General features: G+C 35.6%; 1 protein-coding gene and 1 long non-coding RNA gene across 2 annotated transcripts in view; one reads left to right on the top strand and one right to left on the bottom strand.

The window, feature by feature from the left end:
- LOC107038033 (protein split ends) overlaps nucleotides 1-17,610 on the top strand; it is a 130,888-nt gene that overhangs the window by 41,818 nt on the left and 71,460 nt on the right. The window lies entirely within an intron of this gene.
- LOC107038096 lies at nucleotides 1,159-6,383 on the bottom strand. The gene is made up of 3 exons (XR_001460880.1): nucleotides 6,254-6,383; nucleotides 4,778-4,977; nucleotides 1,159-1,605 (listed from the first exon to the last, which is right to left on the bottom strand). It is a non-coding gene; the product is annotated as an uncharacterized LOC107038096 (long non-coding RNA).

Here is a 17,610-nt window from a genome sequence, read left to right on the forward strand (position 1 = left end):
TGGGCTAAACAACCGCATTTTACCAAGCAGAATAATGCGCGAAATTTTAAAGCCACACGTCCCTTTATTTTCCTCCCTTATAGCACTCGTTCTCTCCACGACAATGCGGGTGTAATCTGGTGCTCACCGAATTACCCCAATTTCACCCTCGAGAATTCATGATTCATGGTACGAGCCACCTGCATGATGGTCAATAATTTTCGTTGGGAAGGGGGAATTTCTTTCTATGGGAATTTGATTAGTCGAATTTATTCTGTACTGGATATTAATTGCCATTTTACTTCTCCACAAGGAAAATTTATGGAAATTAAATGGAGTTTGACATCAGATTATTCATGAATAGACGGTTGAAAATTTTGGAAATTTTTATTACATGTTTCACTGAAATTTCAAAGAATTTCAACAGTGAAAATTCAAAATTTTGTGGAAAAATCAATGGAAAGTGTGAATTTTAGTTCAGTTATTTCATAGAAATTGATCGAAATTAAGAAAATTGAAGAGAATATATTCTTAAATTTCAATTCATTGAAAAGTTCGCGTAATTTGACCCTAAATATTTATATTTCGACGGAAAATTCCAGTGAGTTCGAGCATTCTCATCTTTTCGCTGCTGAAAAATTTGAAATTTCATTATAATTTCAGTAAAATCTAAATAATTTGGCGTAAAGAACTCAAACAATCAGATATTATCAGCATTTTCTTCAGAAAAGTAGATTAAAATTAGTCATTCCATGGAATTGCCTCATTTTTGACAGCCACAAAAAAAGTTTGTGAAATTATTTTAACGAGATTTTTCCTAAAAATCGTTAAAAACACTATTTAAAATTTTGGACAGAAATTTCTTGTAAACTTGGAAATTTTTGTTACGTGACAGTTTTAGAAGATTCACAATTTAATGAAAAAACCAATGAAAACTGCGAATTTAATCTGAATTCAGTAGCGAAATGGTAAAACGGTTTAAGTCGACTTATCTCCCAGTTCAGTTTTCAATCAATATCTCGAAATCTAAAGGAGATAGCGAAATTTCCGTGATCACATTTGTTATAGCTCTCAATCGGCTCTACAAAAACGGTTATAACAAAAATGTTGCTATCTCCCTTAGATTCCGAGATATTCATTAAAAACCGGTCAATAGTAAAAATTGACTTGTATCGTTTTACCACTTCGCTACTGAATTATTCCATGAAAATCTTTAGAAATGAGGAATGATAAAATTTAATTCCTCTCGAAATAAGTTTTCTCCCCGAAATTGCGTTTGAAATTAGTTATCCCATGGAATTGCCTCATTTTTCAGCCGCAAAATCCATCAAGATCTCATGTAAATCAGTTGCTGAATATTCCAACATTTTCATTTTGTCAATGACCCTTAATTTCATTTCCGTAGCAGGACGCTACATTCTGCTGTACATTATGTCGTATTTTGAAACGAGAGGCCCGTGACGAGAGATATCTCGGTGTGTTTACGCTCGAGATACTCCAACAGTACCTCCCCATTGTTTCGCCAGGTCATTCGTCTCAGGATATTCTCTCGCTGTCGATGGAATCGTAAATATCCAGGCTTTCTCATCGGATTCTTGGTCTCATTAATCATTCCACCAGTTTAATCTGAAATCATTCCAAAAATTAGAAAGTCAAGAGTTCGTTTCCCTCCGGAACTCGAGGAAATGGAAGGCCCCACGGGATTTTGAGGGACTGATGAGAAAGGTTTCTTTCGAGAATGAAAAGCGTTGAAAATTATCCGTGAATTCAGGCATTTTTGCCCGAATTGTGTGAATATTCATGATTTTGATGTGGATACGTCTAGGGTTTCAATATGGGGGGTCACTTTGGGAAACGGTCCTTATGTGCAGCGCTATCTATCAGAAGTCTAGAAAATTCTAGACATTTCGAACAAATTCAGGGAGTTTCTAGAGATTATTTTCGAGAGAATTCAAGGAGTTTCCTGAAAATTTGACCGAATGCAAGGCGTTTCTAGGAAATTCGAGAAAGAAGGAAAGACCATGGACTTATCCACGTGCAATTACAGCTGTATCAAAGATACAGCCGCCTGCAATTTTTTTTCAAATTTTCCTCACTCATTTTAATCGATAAATTTGGTGATTGAAAATGGTTTAATCTGTAATTGGATTTGACTCTGCCGATCTTGAATTATTAATGATTAAAAATGGCTAATTGCCCTTCTCTCCCCTAACTCCAACTGATTTTTTGTCTGCACGGAGAGAAATATTCAGTAAAAATTACGGAACAATCCACGTAATTCGCAATGGGGAATCGTCTTCTGGAAATTTTTGTAGGAATGGAAGAGAAGAAATCTGAAACGTTCAGTGAATTTTCAGGTTCATCACCGAACAAAGTACGAAATTGTCACGTAATTTTTCCCGAATAAGTAAAATCTTACAGAAACTTGCCGACTTATTATGCCTCCAAAATCAAAAATTCTTGAACGTTCAACAATTTTTATGGAGCTGGTGAGTTATTTCTACGTTCCGTTCCGTAAAATTTCTCAATCGTTGGGAAATAATTACGGAGCGCCTTGTTGTCCCCACAGCAGTGAGTCATCAGACGGGTGGTTAATTTTTAGAGAAAAAATCGTCGAATTTACGTGGCGATTCTTACAATTTCAGTTCCGACTCACACTTTTTATTGAATTTGACTTCGCTCGCGGATTTTTATTGAAATTTTCTTTCCGTGTAATGGTTCAATTTTTGTCAATGACTAATGTTCAGGAAATTAATTCACAGGAGAAAATATATCTTGAGACATTTCCCTCATTCTAAATCCATGAAATATCATCTTACAATTTTATAATCCAAAAGAAAAATCTAATATTTTCAATTGCATCCATTGAAATTGTGGAATAAAACAAATAACCGGGTACTCACTGGATTTGGATGGGAATTTCTCCCGTCATGACTCAGTTTTTTTCTGGTAATTTTTATTGAAATTTTCTCTCCGTGTATAATTTTTTAAACACACCTTACAATTTTTTTTAATGAAATTCCCTTGGCTCCTCAATGAAACCTGTCAATGGCACCTTTCAATCCTCCACTGTCGTCATTACAAAATAATATTCATTCCATTCCAATTATAACTCGTCATTAATGTAACGTCCCATCGTCAGTTTCTGTCATCCCTTTCGACATGTCGTCCGCCTGAAATTCTGAACTGTCCGACTTGTGCGATTGCACGTCGTTTAGGAGTTATCGACCCCGAATATTGCCGACGGAGATTCTATCGTATTTGCCCTGTCTAAATTATGGATATGAGTATAAGCCAGATGCATTGTTGAAATAAACCATCAATCGTTGGGCGGACGAGCTGGGGGACATAAATAATGTCGATGGTAAAACTGGAGGAGAAATTAATCGATCCAAGGGGCCTCGGTAATCGGGTCAATTCGATCGGAGTTTGGCAAGTGGGAGTAACGCTGTTACCCAGCCAATAATATCGATAATGCCAATGTCGATTTTCATACCCCTAGTGTACCAAGTCTTTCATAACTGATGGGGGGAGTTACGTGGTACATTCAGCCTCGGCCATCGTACACTGTTGCTATGAATGATGCAAGTTTCGCGGAGTTGTTTTATATTGAAATACATTGTTAAACATTTTTCACTGAAATTTCGAGGAGTTTTGTCTTTGAAAATTCGTAATTTCATGGAAAAAACCGTGGGAACTGTAAATTTCAGGTTAATTATTTCTGAAAAATTGAGGAAATTTCAGGGAAATCGCTCCTTGAGTTCCAAATTCTTCTGAATTTTCAGGAAATTTGGCAGTGAGCATTACACTGATAAAAATTTTCGTCTAAACGTTCTACTGAAATTTTAGGAAATCTTGTCATTGAAAAATCACATATTCCATTGATTTTTTGTTCAAATGATCTGTAAATCAATAAAATACTTGATTTTTCAGTTCAATTAAGCTGTGAAAAATCAGAAAAATCGGGAAAATGCAGGAAAAAAATTAAAATTCAAAACCATTTTTTTCCTGAATTTAATTCAATGTCACTATCATGAGATTTACTATAATATCTTTATTGGAATTTCAAAAAAATTTTGACAGTGCATTGTTAAACATTTCCCACTGAAATTTTAAGGAATTTTGTCATTGAAAATTCATAATTTTATGGAAAAATCCATGAGAACTGTAAATTTCAGTTTGATTACTCCGGGAAAATTAATGAAAAATCGCGAAAATTCAGAGAAGTATCTCCTTGAATTCCTGATTCCTCTGAATTTTCATGAAATTTGGCAGTAAGCATTACACTGATAAAAATTTTCGTTTGAATTTTTCGTGCCAAATTCCGGAAATTTTTATCGTGTTCACGTTCCACTGCAATTTCCGAAAATCTTGTCATTGAAAAATCAAATATTCCGTTGATTTTCTGTTCAAATGATCTGTAAATCAATAAAATACTTGATTTTTCAGTTTAATTCTTCTGTGAAAATTCAGAAAAATCAGGAAAATTCAAGGAAAAATTGAAAATTCATGTCATTTTGTTTCTGAATATTCATATTCCACTCAATCAATCAAGTTCTTAAATTTCTATCTCGCTCCCACTGAAAGTTCATGAATTATTATATAAACAATTAATTGAAAAAAGGAATATCGAATGTGGCAGGAAAGAAACACGATGAAAGGGCATCAACACCCCGGCCGCTTGCGGTTGAAAATTTCCACATTTTTCACTGCAAATTTCCGGAATAATTTTCTACCAGAGTTGACATGAATGATTGATCCGCTGCTGGCAGCGCTGTTCACAATTTCATTTCGTTACCATCGATAAAATGATCAGTGCGGATGAAAGATCGAGGCGGGTTCAATTGCGTCGGTGAGGTATCATGCGGGTAGATTGCTTATCTTCCTGCAATCTCTAATTATGATCCGTGTCCGTGTATTCTATTCCGTTCCCTTATTCCTCTCTCTTGCCCAGGCGCACCGTAATTGCCGTCGTGCATCCCAGGGACACAATTTCATCTGGAAAAATCAGGATGGGAATTTTTTTTACTCCCCGTATTTTCAAATGGATATAATCGCACGGACGGAAAAACCGGCGAAATTTAATTAAAAAGTTTGATGTATAACGTTTTAGTTTTGAGCCCCGGGGGGTGGTTTATAAATCCCCATGAAAAATTGTTCATGAATAACTCCAGGACAATAGGCGGATTCGAGCCGCCGGAGTACCATCCAGACATTTTGGAAATTTATCTGACTGAATTCATACAGAATTTCCCATAAATTTTTTTTATTGGAGAGGCTTGCTTGATTAGATCGGATGGACTTTTTTTTTGAACTTCCATTGAATGATTGAACTGGAAATGACTGTTTTCGTTGACTTTTCTATAAAATTTTGAAATTTTAGGGACGAAATTCCGTGCAATTCTAGTGGAATTGTAATGAGGTAAGAATTTCCAAAAAGTGTACCGGAAATTCCACACGGAATTTTCCATAAATGTTCCCTCCTAGTATTATCACGTCACATTTACCGTCTCCACGAAAATCCTAACTTATACAAAAAATATGATATTCCTAGGCAATTACTTTTCTGAATTCTCAATCTATTGAAAATTGTTTGTTTGTTTGTTTGTTGGGGCTTAACGTCGCATCGACAGCTAGGTCATTAGCGATGGGTTCGCGACTCTTTATTGTCGTTCGAACTCACGACTATTTCCTCTGTAGCCTATATAGGTTACGATGGTATCGACAGTATTTCGAAGGTGAGAATCAACTGTAGTCAGTTAGGTTCTCGAAACACGTGGAACTGTGGATCCTGTATTTTTACATGATTCGAACATGCTTAACACATTGGGTTTCTCTCATTGTTACAACGTATACTTGATGGTGTCCTTATATTATTTGACTAAATCAAATAATTCGCCGGTGCCGAGTTTCGAACCCAGGACCTCTGGCTTTGTAGGCGGACACACCTAAATTGTATTGGATGTGATGTTCAATTTTCGCGATGAGTTCAAGCTTTCATTGAAAAATCAATGATCGTTTAACATGAAAAACCCAATTTTCTTGAATTTTCAACATGAATGAGAAATTTAGTGAACGCTTTCATTTGAAATTGAATTCAACTTCACAACATGGAAAATTCATATGACGCTGACTAAAATTTTGAAAAATTTCTAACAGTTTATCAGAGCGTCCACTCAAGTCCCATTTTACCGTATGTCACCGAACATTACGCGAACAATTTATGTTTCAAAGCTCCACAAAGCTCCAAATTCACCCACAAACTGTAATATACCTTTCAAAAAAATACAATTGTAGTCCTTCCTATCTATTTTCTCAGTTCCAACGATAACCACACACTGAAGCCCGCTTCACAGACACGACTGGGACATAACGCGCATTACTTTCAGAGGGAATGCGCACTATTCCACTGCTCAAACCCATATACTTGATTATCATACACGGAAAGCATTGGGCGCCTGCTCCACTAAAAATAAAAATAAAACTCCCTCCCCACAAATACATGTGTATTGTCCCACCATCAACGAATCCATCAAATTACTTGACAACACACCGTATGTATGTTTATTTTCCCCATTTTGTGTTCTCTTTTCGTTTCCCAAGTGTGCGCTTATCCCTACCCAACTATACAAGTTTGACGTGGCTCGTACAAGCACTTTTGTGAGTGCAAACCATCGACGACAAAAGAGTCGACTTTGTACCCTCGTACGTTTACGTTTCAAATTGACAGAAGGTACGGCGGGGGGAACAAGTCTCTATCACGTGTAATTCGAGGGGGTTAACGTTTATTGAAAGATTTGATCTGAATGTGAGTGCTGATGAATTGAATGATGATTTATTTGGATAATAGTTACACGTTATGAGCGATTCTGAGGATGATGAGTTTCAAATTGTTATAAAAATCACGAGGTCTGTTGGTATGATAATTTTTATTCATGTTTTGTGTTGTGAGTGATGAACTGCAGTAGCGAAGCGGGAAAACGAGTAGTTGACTTAGACGTCAGCGGAGTTTTTTCGGAATATCTTCGAATCGGGGGGAGATATCGAAATTTTTGTAGGAACTTTTTTAGAGCTGGAAGTTTGCTCTGCAAAAAAGGTTTTAAGGAAGATTTTTCTATCTGCCTTAGATTCTGAGATATTCATTGAAAGATGATCAATAGTTGAAATTGACTTGAGGATATCCAAGCATCTTTTACTTTACTACAATTTTTTTCTCATAAATGATTTATTGAAAATTAATTCCTCTCCCTCAATTCAACTATTCAATTTGATAATTAAGAGGTGAAGAATTGACAAAATTGAAGGGTGAAAGGGATGCATGAATATTCCATCAACATTGTTAGTAAATATTCAATCCAAAAATGTTCTTATTAAGAACATCCAAGTGGCCCATTTTTCGTTGAAAGCCCTTGCAACATTTATAGTTGACTATCAGAGCTTCCATTCAACTCCCATTTGACCCCAGGTTACTCAACGCTTCGCAATTATTTTATTTTTCACCTTCTGAAGGTTGAAAAATAATATATTCAACATTTTGAAATTTTGGAAAAATGAGAAAATCTCTTTGAGAAAAAAATCCATCTATAGTCTTTTTTCTCACCTTACAAGTTCATGAAACGATTTTTGTTTGATCAAGTTTATGCTTAATTCGTAGTCTGGTGTCATTTATAGTAATTAATTGAGAAGTGTCAAAATAAAACGAGAAATCGAGCATTTCAAGGTTAGAGAGAAGATTAAAATCTTGAACCATCAGGAAAAAAATTAAAATTCAGTGCCCATCGTGAAAATTATCGTTAGTGTAAATCTTTTTTAATAAAAAATTTATGTTTGTGGGGGCCCCGAGATGGTGGGTTATACAAAAGTGACAGCATCGCGTTGGTTAAGCGCTGGACATGCCATGGGAAGCCACATATTTTCGACCGTACATGGTTGCCACTGATCGAAACTCCCTAGTCAAACGAGAGACTATAAAAACCATTGTTTAAAACAGTAATTAAAGCATAAATTTGATGGATCACCTTCTCCCATTCGCGAAATTCAGAATTCATAGAAAAAATTATCAATGATGACTAATTATTTTTTTGAAATTTTTATTCATGTGTTGTTTAGTTTTTTAGAAGTATTTTTTAAAATAAATAGTATGATAAACCACTAGGCAATTCGTGCGCGCCATTCCCTTTCCTAGTCGATAAAATATTTGATTTTTCAGTTCAATTATTCTGTGAAAATTCAGAGAAATTCACGAAAAAATTCAAAATTCATGTCATTTTGTTTCTTAATATTCATGTTCCACTGAAAATTCAATTAAGTTATGGAATTTCCATCTCACCCCCACGGAAAACTCATGAATTTCCGTGAATTCTACTTAAAACTTGAAATTTTAGAATCATTTTTTCCGTAAATCCGATTCAATGTCACTCTCATGAGATTTACTATAATGTCTTCCATGAAATTTCAAAAAAATTCCAACAGTGTTGGAAAATTGTGTCAATTTTGAGTGTCCGATTCTCAGTCTGGTACTAATGATCCGGTCTCTTCGATTATCACCAAGATATATCATTTTTCCACTAGCAATGAAGTAAAAAATACAATACTAGAAATATTTTTTAGGGTGTGAACGAAACGACTTTGTTTTTGTTCATGTTTGTGAGTCTTGAGTGATTGGCAGTCTAGTATCATTTACAATAATGAATTTAAAATTGTCAAAATAACATAGTCTTATGAGAAAATGAGCATTTCAAGGTTAGAAAAAAAATTAAAATCTTGAAAAATCAGAAAAAAAAATTCTGTGCTCATCATGAAAATTATCATTAATGTAATAAATGATTTTCTGTGAGATATGACTTTTTGCCAAGTCGTAAAACCGGGTCCGGAGGTACCCCTCTCCCCCTGAATATTGTTGTTTCATTCCAATTCAGCAATATGTTGCAAAAGTTTATTTTTCTCCCTCCAGAGTGAAGAGTGGACTGTAAATATTGACATTAGACACTCGAAGATGGAGTGCTGCACACGTATTGTATCCCGGGTTAGAATTGAACCCGTCACCCGGTGGATTTAATGCCGCATATGTCGCCCTTTGGATTCAACCCCTTGATATTTTATTCTTTTTATATTTCATTGAAGCCCAACCCTTTTTCCACCTCCGGGCATCCTCGGGGTATACAATAGATTGAAAATCGTGAAAGCGCGGAGGGTTGTCACGACGTTGAAAGCGAAAGGGGGATTCTGCAAGGGTGGAGAGACGGGTATTTGCGTTTTGCGGGGCTAGAGGGAGGTGGAGATGGGTGGGGTGTATGAGTGGGAATTCCACACGAGCCCGGGCCAGGCCGTCACTCCCAATCGGGATGGATCGAAGTTGCGAGAAATTCACAGCGGGTGGACTACGTGTCATTCGCACACCCGGAAAAGCAATTTTATCAGCAACTGAAAATTTTTCCTATCACTGCTGCTCCATTTTTCGCATACGCTGCTGGAAAATTACCGGTTATTTGACGACTTGTTCGTCGGCAATTTCATTCAATTTTGTATAACACAGAAAAAAAATCATGAAATTGATCAATTTATCATGGTTGAATTTATTCTTCGAAGAATGATACACTCAACCATCATATCGAATTATTTTCTACAATTCTAGAAATGATCCGTATTATTCTTATTTTCATCCATTTTTTTCTTGATTATGAAATTCTTCCGATAAATTCCACGCCCTTTTTTACTAGATTCTAGAAACTTCGATTCTAAACTTGCATTTTTTAAAATATTTTTCTTTCTAAGAAGAATTGTCCACTTTAGGGGATAGTGAATCTGCACGTTTCAAATGATAAATAATTAACTCATAAATAATTTATAAACAATGAATTCCTCTCCCTCAACTTGACTGTCCAATTAGATAATTAAGAAGTGAAAAACTGAAAAAATTGAAGGATAAGAAAAATGCGTGAAGAATTCCTCAACATTGTTCATAAATATTCAGTCGAAAAATGTTTCCATTAAGGACGTCCAAGTGGCCTGTTTTTAATGAAGACCCGAAGAATTTATTTTACAACTCATGAAGATCTATATTTACCATTTAAAAAACTTGAAAATTCGGAAAAAATGAGAAAGTCTCTTCTTTCAAAAACAACACTCCACTACAATCTTTCTCATAAATAATTTATAAACAAAAGAAAATTAGAAAACTGGAAAAACGGATTAAAAAAATGCCTGAATCCTTTCATCAAAATTTTTAATAAACATTTAGTCCAACGACAAAATCCCCATCAACTTTGCATTCCACCAAAAATTTTCCATTCTATCAACATATTTTTCCTCCACTGATGACGTAATTCAGGAAAGAACGCAAAGGAAGAGCGACCCCTTTTTTTTAATTCTCTTTTTCACTGACGAGTTCCTAGCCCCTGGTCGATACATCGCGGCGTTGCCGAGTGTGAACCGCTCTGTCTCTCTCGCTCGTAACTCCCCTTGCACGCGCCACCGCCACCTCCTCACCACCATTCTTTTCATTATTTTTCGTATCGCAAAAGTCTTGTCCCGGGTCTTCATGGACAATCCCTCATCAGACGGGTCAATAACGTTACTGGGGTGTATTCATGCAACGAGGCAATTTTAGAAGATCTTTTCATGTGGATAAAGAGAGATGGGAGGAGCAGGAATAGTTCCTTTCAATTGAATAAAAAATATCGTTAACCTATATTTCTTCGTATTCATTGTGAATATGATTTAAAAAATGAGGAGTTTTGGGTTTAAATAGTTTTTAAAGTATGGAAGGAAATCGTTTTGCCAAATGTTTTCTTTTCTTTTCAGATTTTCAATGTATTTACTTCGCTGTTAGAAATTTGTTGAAATTTCAGTCACAATGTCATATGAATTTTCAATGTTCGGAGTTTCAATTCAATTTCAATTGAAAACGTTCACTAGATTTCTCAGTCATCTTGAAAATTCAAGAAAATTGGGTTCTTCATGTTGAACGATTATTGATTTCTCAATGAAAGCTGGAATTTTCACACTCTTCGTGAAAATTGAACATCACATACAATTCTATTTTCAAGGAATTTAAAATTCAGAGAACTTGTTGCCTGAATTTTCAACATTTTCAAGGTTTTTCAGCGCCATATGGACCTGAAAATCGAGAATTACTGAATATTCAAGAAATTAACTGAGTTGTCAATGAAGAATTCTACAGAAATTTCATGTAACTTCAAGATCAATGGAAATTCCATGTAAATTACTCATTGTTAAAAATTTCGAGATTTTTAATTGAAATTTCAAGAATAATTTTTCAACAGTGCAGATATTTTCCTACAATTTTCTAAGGAACCGGGGGATTTTCTCGATTTTTTAGAGTTTAAAATCCATATCCAAGTGAAAAAATGAAGGAGAATTAAATTTATGCCACTCACGAAGAAGGAAAATGCGAGGAATTTGAATTAACGAGAAATAATACATTGTGCGCACGATAAACATGAGAAAATTGACAATAATGATCCAAAAAATAATATGAGAGTTTGAAGGATTTGAAAATCCCGCACGTTTTTCAGCGACTAACTTCACGCGACGCATTGACCAATCAGAATCGGGGATTAACGCCCCGGCAGTTTCGATATATATCGAGTTTTTTTTTCAATTATTTCTAAATTTCTGCTTTTTATTGTAGAAGAGATCGTGATCGTGATTATTCGTGAATGGGCGAATAATCTACTGACTGACAAAAATTGTGATTGTGACTTTATTATGTATTTTCTTAATATGGCGTTGTGTCTTTATTATGTAAACTTTGAGGTCCCAGGTGGCACAGAAGTTATGATCATTCGATAACATATATTTTTGACCCAATAAAAACAATCTTCGATGTAAAACCACTTCGAAAAAATTTCATCTCTCGCGGTATGATTTCTGGAGTTAATAGAGTGAAATAGGTCGTCTTTTCAATTAATTCAGGATAAAAGCACCCTCATTGAGTATTCAACCAAGAAAAATCGGTCGTTTCCGAATGGCAGCCATTATTCTCAATTTGTGTATGCTAATGCTATTTTTATCGTTCCTCGAATGGATCAATAATAGTGCATCTAATGTCCCCAGCCAATCGATCTTTCTTTCTTCTTGATTATCGACGAGTCGCGTGGCGCCTGTCGAGGACACGGCGATAAATAAATTGAGACTTGTCACATTTTAAATGAAACTACGAATGAAGGTGCTTTGTGTTTCCTACGCGCACGCACGACCCACTTCAGTCTCCATGCAACTTTCTTCTCTTTATTATTTACATTTTATTATCCCGTACCATGAATGTTTGGTCATTCTGTATTTAGGTGGATTTGATGGGTTTTTACATTTCATTATCCCATACCGGGAATGTTTGGCCATTTTGGATTTACATGGATTCGATGACACCCATGTTGACACTCCTCCGGGGATTCCATGAGCTCTATTTTTTATTCATAAAAACAGGGGAATTTGAATGAGAGGAGGATTCCTAGGGGTTGGAGGAGTATTAAAATTTAATTGATAGTTGTAGTATAATTTTTTATATTGAGTTTGATGAGGTGGATTCGGGGATATTTGAGGATATTTTTGACAATTTCCTGTTGTAATTTTGTATGAAATTGATTTTCCGATTTTCAAGCATTCAATTCCTCAATTAACTCTAGGGTGATTTTATCTGGGGCGACTAGTCTGGGCACCTCCAGGGGATTGGCCAATTTGGTGTTCAGGCTTCGGCGTTGCCGAATTAGCTGTACACTGCCCGGACGCGGTTATCGGGGTTCCGGCAACGTCGCGTAACGGGCGATTTCATTCGAGATGAGAAAAATTTATTCATCTGTTGAAAATAATTTTTCTTTTTAAGAATTATGTTGCTCGAAAAGTACAATAATTTTGGAGACACTTCAGTTGAAAAAGTCTATTTTTTTCGGTTAGCCGATGACAATTAGAGAAAAACGGCGCCATTTTCCTTAGGAGCTGATCAATCGGGGATTAAATCTCAGGATAAAAATTGAAAAAAATCATGGATTCACTTGAGGGAGGGGAGATTGTTTAGATAAAAGATATTTATAAACTGTTCAAGAAATTTGTGAAAGAATGTTTAAAAACATTATTTAAAAAATAGTAATCTTCAGAAATTGTGGTTTATCATCAATTTTGGTTGAAAATAGACCTCAATTTCTTTCAGATTTTGAAAATCTTTGGGGACGCTTAAAAATAGAGACTCAATTTCAGATTTCAAAATGACAACTTTCCCTCAAAATTGCGGCATTTTGTCGTTAACGTCAAAATAAAATAAATAAAATAAATTAAAGTCAATTTTCATTGAATTTCAATTCATTTTATTGATTTTTCAGTAACAAAATTATTGAAATGGGATACAAATTCATTGTTGTTGAATATTTCAATAGTCTTCATTTGATATATCAAATGAAATTGCCTTTTTTTATTTAGCATTTTCGGTTACACGTCTAAATAGAATAGAATAGAATTTTCATCATCACGTCAAATTCTAAATTTCTCTTGAATTTGTCATTAAACAAAAGCATTGAAATTTAGCATAAATTGGTCATTGTTCAATATTTCCGGAAATTTTATTTGAATTTTCAGGTGAATCGCCCTATTTCCGCGCATTGTCAACACTCCATCAAATAGAAATGTTAATTTTCGTAAAATTCCCTCAAACTATACTAATTTCAACAACGAAATCAATTTAAATTTCATTCAAGTAAGCTATTGAATATTTCAAGAATCATTCCGTGCTATTTGCACTGAAATTCACCATCTCCCTTCGATACTTCCTCACAAAGCCGCTGTCTTCATGCGTCATAGGATGTACACGTACGTGCCTTGATGCTAGAATACACACGTTGAATAATAAATGAAAAATATTTTCGCCAACAATAACGTGGATGTGTGCTCTGCTATACGACTTAAGGATATTCCTCCACTTTTGTGTTCCCCCCAGACTATTTATCGACTCATAAACAGAGCTTAGGCTTCCTCGACATTTTTTCCTTCGTTTCCATGAATAAATATCACTCGTTGAGATTTTCTTTGGAATGTGAGGAGTCGAGGTAGTTTTGTGGAGCTCAAATGGAAAAATTCGTGGGGAGGAAATTTTCAGGGGGAACTCGAGTCGAAAAATTCCGTCCATTTCTGGTCTAAATAATCCAGAGTTCTTCGGGAAATGGTCGTAAAGTTGACGAACGTCAAGCGAAGTATCTCGGAAGTTCTTCCAAGTCCCGAGTCAACAACGATCAACAGTACCAATGTCAATATACTCTTAGAGTGACTATATAATAAATAAATCATTGCAATTCTCGACCAAAAAGGTAATGAATGTTATAATTTCTTGATAAAGCTACTAGTGAGCACCTAACGATCAGTATAAATTGAGGTATCAATACAAACTGACTATCCCTCCCCCTTTATAGTTCACTAGATCATGATGATGTGAAATGAATGAAAGTGATCGCCTCGAGTAATTCATTATTAACAATTCATTCATTTGTTCATTTATTCATTTTAAACTTATTCGAAAAGAGACGACCAAAAACCGACTAGAACCAGGCGTTACCGACTAACCTAGGGTGGAAGCGGTCAGAATCAGGTCGGTTTCAGGTCTAAATAACCCAGAGTTCGTCGGGAAATAGTCGTAAAGTTGAATTCTGCAACCTAAAACCGACGAATGACGAAGACCGAGATCGGTTTTTGGTGTAATCCTCTTCCTCACCCGAGTTAGGATACTCTGCTGGCGACAGAAAGCAGGCGTAATACCGACGAACGTCAAACGAAGTATCTTGGAAGTTCTTCCAAGTCCCGAGTTAACAACGATCAACACTACCAATCTCAATATACTCTCAGAGTGACTAAATAGTGAAGAAATCATTGCAATTCTAGAGCGAAAATGTGATGAGTGTTATAATTTCTTGATAAAGCTAATAGTGAGCACCTAACGCTCAGTATAAATTGAGGTATCAATACAAACTGACTATCCCTCCCCCTTTATAGTTCACTAGATCATGATAAAGTGAAATGCATGGAAATATTACTATTTGAATTCTGCGACCAGATGCCAACGAACATGCGAAATTAATACAGAACGAAATTTTTCTGCTCGGGAATACACTGGCTGTGACGTAAGAGTGCCGGCGGATGGAATTGGGCGAGAAAGGGTGGAGGGATGAGGGGTGGTTGCCTTTCGTAGAAGCTAAGCACGTCCGCGGGCGAGACTTGGGTCCAGATGGGTCTCTCGTTCGGGGAGAAACAATCGGCGGCTGACACCTAATGCCCACCTGTTGCAAGTACGACTTGCATCCAGCCTTCCGTTTACGATGTATGTGTTGGGATTACATGGATCTGTCTGGACTGCCTCGACCTATTAGTTTTCAACTTATTTTTTTATATTAAACATTGCGAACTCTGATATCATCCAAGTTATTTGAAGAGTTGACCACGGGAATGAAAAAGATCCATTTTGACTTTGCGTGGCAATAGCTTTAGATCCGCAGAGTGAAAGTCGACGAGTCAAATGCCATTTTCAAGGTATTTTTTCAACCTTCAAAATGGATTTTGACTCATCCAAATCGAATCATTCAATCAAATTTCATTATTACTTCATTATTATGGGATTGAATACGATTTCTATTCAACTAATTGTGTCAGATTTTCAACCTGGTTGAATGCTTTCATCATCATTATTCTTATTAACCCTTTCTTTTATACATAATGTTAATAGAAGAATTGAATTTATACATAATTGAATGAATTTGAAACATCACATTTGAAGAAACCGTCAGAAAGCCCACTATCAGGGTAATTCATGAACAATTCGAAACTTTCAACAATCATCATAAAAATCAAATCAACCAATATAGCTATCATAATCATCTTTTAATTTCGACTTAATGGCATTAAAATAAACCTTTTAGGCTATGATTGAATTTATTTGAAACATGATATTCAAAGATATCCCCGGAATTCAGATTTTCAAAAAATACAAAATTTTTGCAAATTTTCAAATAAATCAAAATATTGATTATTGCTATCGCCTTCATCTTCAAACTCAGTCAAAGAACATCCAAACAATTTTTTAAGCCATCACTCAGTCAATTCAGAAGATTTTTTTTAGTTATCGTGAAACAACCGATTTTCGAAAAAATTCGAAAATTAAAAAAAATAATCGATGAATCAAATCTTAATTAATGGCGATCGATAGGGCTCAACAGTACCTACATTTGACAAAAAAAGATTCAATTCCATCTATTCATTAGCGAACAGTTAAAGAAAAACTTTGTTACTTACGTACGCACATACACACACGTTCGGACGTGATATAGCTCAAAAAATGACCAAAACTTGAATTAGAACTTGAAGATGAGACCTGATTCGTTGAAATCGGCCCACTGCTCCCACAGATATTCGAGACCAAAAAATTCCCTTTCGTTTCCCTCCAAAATTTCTCCCACCAAAGTTGATTGACATTACGACTGACAGGTCTCGTTAGTCGCCAACTGAAGGACTTGCGTAATGCCGAGAATTACAGCCAATGAAACGAAACGTAAGAGTCAAATTACCCGAGACTCATTCCCCTAGGTTCATGAGAAATGCAGCGCCTCCCACGTATCAATTTTTCCTCATTTTCCGGGTTTTTTTTTTCGTGGATTTTTCCGTGCGTCTATTATGCTCTCCCGTTACCAAGTACTCGACCAGTGATAAGGTCAAAAGAGCATCGTCCTCTCGTGTCGACGGTCGTCGTCAGGGCGACGGCCCCAAGTGGCATTCTTCAATTTTACCTTTTCCCCTTATTCCTATTGTCTGATTTTTCATCCTCCCTCTTGATTTTATTTATTCGCGATGCTATCGAATACACGAATGCACTCGCCCACAATTTCACCAACAAACATTGCAACAGGACTGACTAATCCGACCCGGCCTGTCCCACACAGTAAATGATGACAGTGTATGATGTTTGACTGTCTGAGTATACAGAAAATCCCTCGTCAAACGTTTATTCGTTAGTCATTGTGCATCGTCGTGGTGGAGTACTCGTTTATTGGATAGTGGTGACCCTCATAGTTGTCACTGACAATGTCCACAATTTAACTATGCATTGTCACGGTATTTCCTATGATTAAAATGGATAATTATTCAAAATGACACAGATTTTTCTATTCCAGTGGAAATGTAGGCTTTCATTATGTAAAAAATTGAACAATAAGTGTCTGATATTTTTCATTCAATATTTGCAATTTGCAAAATTTCTATGAATTTTGTCATTAATTCATTGTCATCAATTCACCGAAATTTTATTCAATATTAATAGAATATTATTCAAAATTAATAGAAATGATCAAAATTCAGAGCAAAATATTCTTTAATTTCGGATTAATTGAAGATTCAACATAATCTAGTACTGATTATTGATATTTTAATTCAGAATGCAAGTAAAAACTTGAAATTGCAGTGAATTTCCAACGAAATGAAATTTTGAAATTTGTGGCGAAATTTGTGAAATTTGAGCGGGTCGAGAAATGGCGTGCTAGGACCTCTAAAGNTTATACAACTGCGTGAAACACACAGGCGTATAAAAATGGAACTGCGTGAAACACACAGGTGTATAAAAATACAACTGCGTGAAACACACAG

The sequence above is a fragment of the Diachasma alloeum genome, unplaced genomic scaffold (assembly GCF_001412515.2).
Source record: "Diachasma alloeum isolate Michigan unplaced genomic scaffold, Dall2.0 Dall_scaffold_00277, whole genome shotgun sequence".
In the NCBI taxonomy this organism is placed as follows: domain Eukaryota; kingdom Metazoa; phylum Arthropoda; class Insecta; order Hymenoptera; family Braconidae; genus Diachasma; species Diachasma alloeum.